The sequence below is a fragment of the Eptatretus burgeri genome, chromosome 5 (genome assembly GCF_056783735.1).
Source record: "Eptatretus burgeri isolate ZD-2024b chromosome 5, Ebu_testis_v1, whole genome shotgun sequence".
Lineage (NCBI taxonomy): Eukaryota > Metazoa > Chordata > Myxini > Myxiniformes > Myxinidae > Eptatretus > Eptatretus burgeri.
Window position 1 is genome coordinate 36,742,730 of NC_140965.1, and position 7,645 is coordinate 36,750,374.

Sequence of the window (7,645 nt, forward strand, 5' to 3'; positions counted from 1 at the left end):
TTAAATCTTAAATCAGAGGCCCATTTTTGCAGGCGGGTGGTAATGGAATAGGACAAACGAGTCATAGCGCCTGCATGGGTCTGCAGAGGAAATTAATGTTGCATGAATATGTGAAAAGGGACTTCTTGTGAGATCGGAAGGTTTGGAAAGGATGCGGGAGCTTTTATGGTTATAATTGCAAAGCTCTTGCTTGGCCAAAGTGACGTCTTTCCATCGGGTGGAAGAAGAAGACCTACCACTGTACGGGTTTCACCACATTGCCCACACCCGAATGGCATTGCTCATGATATATGAAGTATCATTGCTTTCACGCAAGTGCAGGTGAGCACTCTGAGAAAGTATAGCTTCCACTAGACATCCTGACTAGCCATAAGGCTGGTGACAGAACACAACAAATGTTTACGTGGTTCAAATCCAGTGTATGTGTTTAAAAAGGTTTCCTTGAGATTAGTTAGAAATAAGTAAGATAAGTTTTAAGATAAGTTCAAATCCTTGAGTTGAAATAAGTTGGAAAGGGACATACGGGTATCGAATAAATTTCTCTCGAACGGCTGAACCAAATAGTGTCACTCGGTAGAGCGCATACCTCTGCTAGGTTGAATAGTTTACGTTTTGTCTCCCACTCATAATATGATAGGCTGGATCTGCATCCATTTCTGAACAAAAATCGAATCGGATTGTTCTCGTTACCCACCAAAACCATCCACTAAGTTTTGTCATAATTCACCCAGAACTTTTTTATATAGCCTGCTCACAGACATACAAATATACAGGCAAACAGCCAAACATACAGGGGTGAAAACATAACCTCGGACCACAATCGGTGTCGCATTTAATATATATGTGTGTGTATATATATATATATATATATATATATATATATATATATATATATATATATATATATATATATATATATATATATATATATATATATATATATATATATATCCAGTAACTAATCCTTTGATGCTTGATTGTATTCTCCTTTCATAGTTTTCTGAACTACAATGTGATCAGAATGGGTCCAACATCTGCACATGTATATATATATATATATATATATATATATATATATATATATATATATATATATATATATATATATATATATATATATATATATATATATATCAATTCTCGCATATATGTCAATGTGTTGCTGTCTGCATAATGCCTTGCTTACATCGTGTGCTAACTAACAGCTAACAGCTAATAAGGTTTCATGTACAGGGTGACTCTCAAAAAAATGGAACCCACCTTGTGTCTAATATCCTCTTGATTTTTCAGGTGATTGAAGAAGAGTGGACCCCAAGACAGACCACCAAAGTTTACAACAATTCTTCACTTTTTCAATATTCCATGGGCAATTAGGCAAAACATGTATTCTGTGGAGATTTATCTTTAAACGGACTCCTTCAAGAACACTCAAATCGAGTTTAAATGCGAGTTTGGAACTTCCACTGCTCTCTGCAAGTCACAGATATTTGCCTGGATCAAAAAGTTCAGAGAAGAAGGCTCTGTTGCAAATCTCGACAGTAGAAGTGTTGGAGGATGAACACATTCGGGACGTCCGCAAGATGCAAGTTCTCCAGATAAGAGAACATTGACCATGTTCATGATTCATTGGGTCGAAGCCCTATAAGAAGAAATCTCTTCGGCGTCAGAGTCAAGAGCTTGGAATCTCACTGATTCACGTGAATCAGTGACAAGAATTCTCATCCACGATGTGAAACTGTATCCAATACAGAATTCAGATGAACCACAAACTGACGACAGCCCTTTTGCAGAAAAATAGTGACAACGTGCCATTGGTTTGCACTCAAGATTGAAAAAAAAGTTGAACTTCTTCGACAATGTCTGGTTTTCTGATGTGGTTCACTTCCTTCTTTTTCAGCATATCAACTCCAAGAACTGCATGTACTGGGGATTGACACTGCCGCCCCGTCCCACCACCATCCAATCGAGTGCTCGAGTGACTTTTCCACTCAGAAAAAAATCACTGCCTGGGTTTCAATCAGTAAACATGGGATATTTGGTCCTTTCTGGTTTAAACCTGACAGGCAAAGCATTGACTGTCAAGAAGAAACATTACATCCAAGGTCTTGGAAAGTTTTGGAGGACCCTAGGTAATCGCAAGGGGGTTGAGAGAACAATGTTTTCAATTGGATGGAGCTACTCCCCACACTTCAAATGATTCAATGAACTGGCTCACCACGCACTTTGGTTACGAAGTCATCAGTCGAAAACTTATTGTTAAATGCCCTACACTCACCAGATTTCAATCTTTGGTACTACCCGAAGGACAATATTCACAGAGAAAGACACAATCCATTAAAGAACTCAAAGCAACAATCTATATTTTACTAAAACTCTCATCTTGTATATATGTATGTATGTATGTATGTATGTGTGTATGTATGTTCCCAAAATACAGCCAAAACGGTACACGATAGCGCAAAGTTTTTAGGGCCTCCTTACTCACCATTCCCCTGCGGTGTGCAGTATCAAGTTTCGTTCAAATCGGGCCACGAAAATTTTTTTTAAAAATCAATTCCCGATTCAGTGAAGTACTCTTCGGGAGAATTTGTTCAATGCAAACAACCTCAGCGGTATAGCTCGCTGGAGCTATCTTTTTTTTCTTGAAATGATTTATTTATCAACCGCTGTCATAATGGGAACCCAACGGGTTCACGGGTTGTCTAGTTATCGATAAAATTCGCTTAATTCTTATTTCCTACAGCAAAATGCATCAATGTGACCAATCATTTTGCCTGTCAAATCCAAGTGTGCTTGCAGTGAGTGCCATGGAAAACAGTTGGAGCAAGTAAATGAAGCACAGATAAGCACCGTCGGTGCTGGCCTATTCAAAGTAATCTGTGCCAAAACCTTTCCATTTTCGTGATAAATGAGAATTTTATATGAAATAGTATGTGTTCTGTTTTTGTGGGGTCACAAGAGGAAGGCATTTTGGAGTATGGAGCACAGTTACTATAGGAACATGGAGCCACGTGCCATACTTACATGGAATGACCACTACCTGCATGAGATATATTGAGCTACAGATTCCTGACATAAACGCCATTGAACACGTCTGGGAACATGGATCAGAAACTGTAGAAAAGTCAACCACTACCATGTCATACGCAAGAGATGCAACAAAATCTACTCCACATTTGGCAAAATCTGGAAGCTCAATGAAAGGCTTTGCTTGGAATTGAAAGACGACATCTTGTGTCGCAAATGGGTAGACATACCCTATGAGAAAACTTCTTAGTTGGTAATTGTCCCGGAAAAAAAAAATTAAAACACAAATTTGCAGCAGGTGCATGGTACCCACCCTGGTGGACATTTGGGCAGGATAAAGACAACATTGTGGGTCCATTGGAGGTTTTCTTGGGTGAATATGGGGCATGATATAAAGGACGAGTGTTGAGCATGCGACAACAGTTCTGCTAAAAATGGACCAACACGGAGGATGAGGGCCCCATTACAACTTCACCAGATGTAGGTGGCTATGGACATCCTCGGAGCACTCCCCCACATCCGCCTGAGTAATAAATATATTGTCGTGGTTATGGAATATTTTACCAAATGGATGGAAGCCTATACCCTCTCGAACCAAGAAGCTGGGGTTGTGGCACAAGCCTTCGTCGAAGGATTTGTATGTCGGCATGGGAATTCCGGAAAAGTTGCACACTGACGAGGGTCGAACTTTAAAAAAAAAAAAATGACCGTTTTTACAGCCATTTTTCCCTGCTGTGCAGGGGTTTGGCTTTTTCTTGAGGCAATGTTTTATGGCCGGATGCCCTTCCTGATGCCAACCCTGGTCGCTTCTTACGACACACAGGGATATGGTACACCTATTCTAACCGGGGCATACACCGGGATCAGTACACTGGCACTCATTTCGCCGACCTCGGAAGGATGACAGGCTGAGTCAACCCCCTGGTGTTAATTCAGCAGCCAACGGGGCTTGAACTCAGGACAGAGGGTCGAACTTTTGAGAGTTGATTACTAAAGGAGGTGTGTAGAAAGATGGCATGGATAGGAGTGACGTCAGTGGCCAGGGTGCCGAGTAAGAGCAAGCAGGAAGATCCTGCTGGGGAAAGCTACACTGCCCAGCCACAGGAATTGTACAAGGGTACAGGATGTAGGACAGAGGGCCAGGCCCCAGGGTTGAGAAGACGCATGCCAACAAGTATAACAGTGGGTGAAATTGATTACTTAGAGCCACATTAGTGAGAGTGTTTGTATTTCAATGATAGAGATAAAGTGAATTGTTTTTAAATGTTAGGCTAGTTAGAAGTGTTCCTGCTTCACACCATACATGTTAACAATCCGCCAGCACCTGGAATGGACGAGACAGGTGGACAGGGACCAGATCGAGTGAGCTGGGTATCTGCAAATGGATATTGTCCCTTAAACAAGGTTCTGTGCAGGTCTGAACTTCTTCTTGGGAGATAGGACAGAGTAGCTTAGAGGGATTAGGGGGCCAGAGAGAGAGAGAGAGAGAGAGAGAGAGAGAGAGAGAGAGAGAGAGAGAGAGAGAGAGAGAGAGAGAGAGAGAGAGAGAGAGAGAGAGAGAGAGATTAGAGGGGAAAGCCGTCGGACAAAGGAAGCATGGGTGGGGTCAAAGTAAAGTAGGTTCGAGGGATTAACGGGGAAGATATGTTTGGTTACATTTAAAGATGGCTGCCTCATCTGCCCACATTGTGCACTCTTGCCGCGTCAGCTACGAGTACAGCATGAGGCCGGCCAACAACAACTGCCGGTTTTGCCCATTTGTCTCGTCATGCCAGCCTTGCCTTGCCTTACTTTATTAGCCCATGCGAAGCGAGAAGCAGGGTTAAGCGATCGTCCTGTATGTGCATACGTATATGCATGCATTCGTATCTGCATTTTGGTATTCCCTTTTTCTCTAGAACTGCTTGTTAGATTGACACAAAATTTTAATCATAGGGGCAACTACTCGGGCCGGCGCCAGACTATTTTGCGTCCTCGGCAAGGCCAGCTTCTTGCATCCCCCCAAAAAAAATTGCGAACCTCGATTTTGAAAAACATGTTTTGTAGAAAAAATAAAAAGCACAAAACTTGAAACTGCTCGATTTATTTTACCACAATTTTTTGTTTACAGTCAGACAGAGAAACAAACAAAAAACAGACAAACAGAGTTAAAAACGTCTCATAAAAGTTTCAATTTCAGACACATCAAAATCTCACTTTGTGTGCCCTTTCCTTTGCAAATTTTGTCACCAATTCAACCAGATCAAGTGCTGATGCTTGGGCGTGTTCAATTGATATAGTTGCCAAGCCAACTTGTCTCTTTTCCAACATTGTAGAGCGCATGTAAGTTTTTGTAAGTTTGAGCTTTGAGAAACTACGTTTACCACTTGTCACTGATACTGGAAGTGTGAGAAGGATCCTTAGAGCAACAGAAACATTAGGCACATTATCGAGGAGTTTTTGTTGCAGTATGAAGAGAAGTACTTCTTGTGGCGGCATAGACTTTGGAAGTCTTCGAGCCATTGCTCCAAGTTCGCAACACAGATCTTCAGCATCAAAACTGTGACCCATAAAGGTCTGTAATGCACCCCTCTGAGGTCTGCGCCCTAGGTGGCTGCCTAGTTGGCCTTATGGTAGCGCCGGCCTTGGCAACGAATCATGTAGAATATTTTAATGATAATTATGACATCATAGGTCACGTGGTGTAGCAGGCGTGTTGGAAAAAAGCAGAAACATTGGACCTCTGCATCTCTAAAACTGGTCCATGGGAAAAAAATTAAACTTGGCACTTGTCAAGCACTCCCCATGGGGAATAAGTATGATTTTTTTAATATCATAGTGCCTTCATTATGACGTCATAATTACATATGTGGAATGGTACATCCAATCAGCATGAAATTGAAGGTCATCTGGGGCCAAATTGTTCAACCAAAAAAAATGTATGATGTCATCGGTCACATGGTTCAGCAGCTATATATATCTTCTTCTTATTATTATTCTTTCGGCTGCTCCCGTTAAGGGTCGCCACAGCGGATCATCCGTATGATCTGCATAGTGATTTGGCACATGTTTACGCCGGATGCCCTTCCTGACGCAACCCTGGTCGCCTCTTACGACACAGGGATATGGTACACCTATTTTAACCGGGGTATACACCGGCCCAGTATACTGGTGCTCATTTCGCCGACCTCGGGAGGATGACAGGCTGAGTCAACTCCCTGGTGTATTAATTCAGTGGCCCAACGGGGCTTGAACTCAGGACCTTTTGGATCCCAAGCCGCTGCCCTAACCACTGCGCCAACACATATATATATATATATATATATATATATATATATATATATATATATATATATATATATATATATATATATATATATATATATTAAGAACAACAAAAAAAAACCTTCAACTATCTTTGCCGAAATGGCTGAACATATCGAAGAGAAACTTTCGAGCTATGACTGCCTATCCATGAGGAACAAAATGTTCCTTGTCACAAAAAATGGTCACATGGCTTGGCAGCCATATTGGATTTACCCGAAAACATTTAAAAATAATTTTCTCGAGAATAGCTGGAATATATCGAGGGGAAACTTCGCCACCTTCCCAGTTTTTGTGCCAACAAGCCACGAGTGGAAGTGGAAGTAGGGTGAGGTTCAAGGAGCAGACAGTATTTGTAAGAGGAACATGGCTGGGATGGAGGATCTCCTTTTGCTCTCCTCTCAGCACGACAAAATGGCAGTGTGTGATTCTCGCATCCAGGCTGAGACAAATTGGCTCGCGTGGTGGAGCAAGACGCTGACCATTGTCTCTTGGCTAGGTCATGAGAGACAGACCTCGAAGCCTCATGTATATCACCGAACAGAGCAGCGCCATTCTGCACAGAGCCGCGGCATCAGCAAACTCGATCGACGAGGAAGCCACACGGCGGTTGGTGAGCCCCAGTGTTGAACACCGCCTCAAGAATTACCTCACGTACGTTTCCCACCCAGAGAGCGGATCGGCGCCATTTTGGGATGCGTCTTCCCGCGCAGGATGAAGCACCTCGATCCCAAAGTTCAATAAAGACCATCTCTAGACAAGCTAAGTGCCAGAATAAAGGGAGGATTTTCTTTTGTTTCGTTTACCCCTTGCCTGTATTTAAGTCTGTGTGTAGAGGCCAAGGGCGTAGCCAGAGGTCCAAAAGCGACGAGGAAAAAAGAGGTGAACTTGGTTGATGTGACGGTGCGCGCAGCGATGGGGATGGGGGGGGCACTGATAGTGTTATTTTAGTTTTGTTACAGTATATATCTGGTAGGCCATATCTGTTAAAGGATGTTCATGATCGATATCCTGCAAACACAAGAAGAAAGTAAACATAGGGATAATTTTATTTTCCTGTGTAATATTAGGGGGGTGGGGGGGGGTATTGTCCTATTTAGGTATTGTGATAGGAGTGGAGATAAGAGCATTCAGAGCACTGCCGGGTATCTTTGATAGTTTACTCCCCAGGGAGCTCAGATGGCCAGAGGGCTCAGGCCAGATCATATTTCAGGAAATGAGCGACGAGGAAACTGTCTCGTCTGCCTCAGCCTGGCTAAGCCACAGGAGGCGCCTCGACTTTCGGATTTATTTACTTCATGTAATTATTATTACA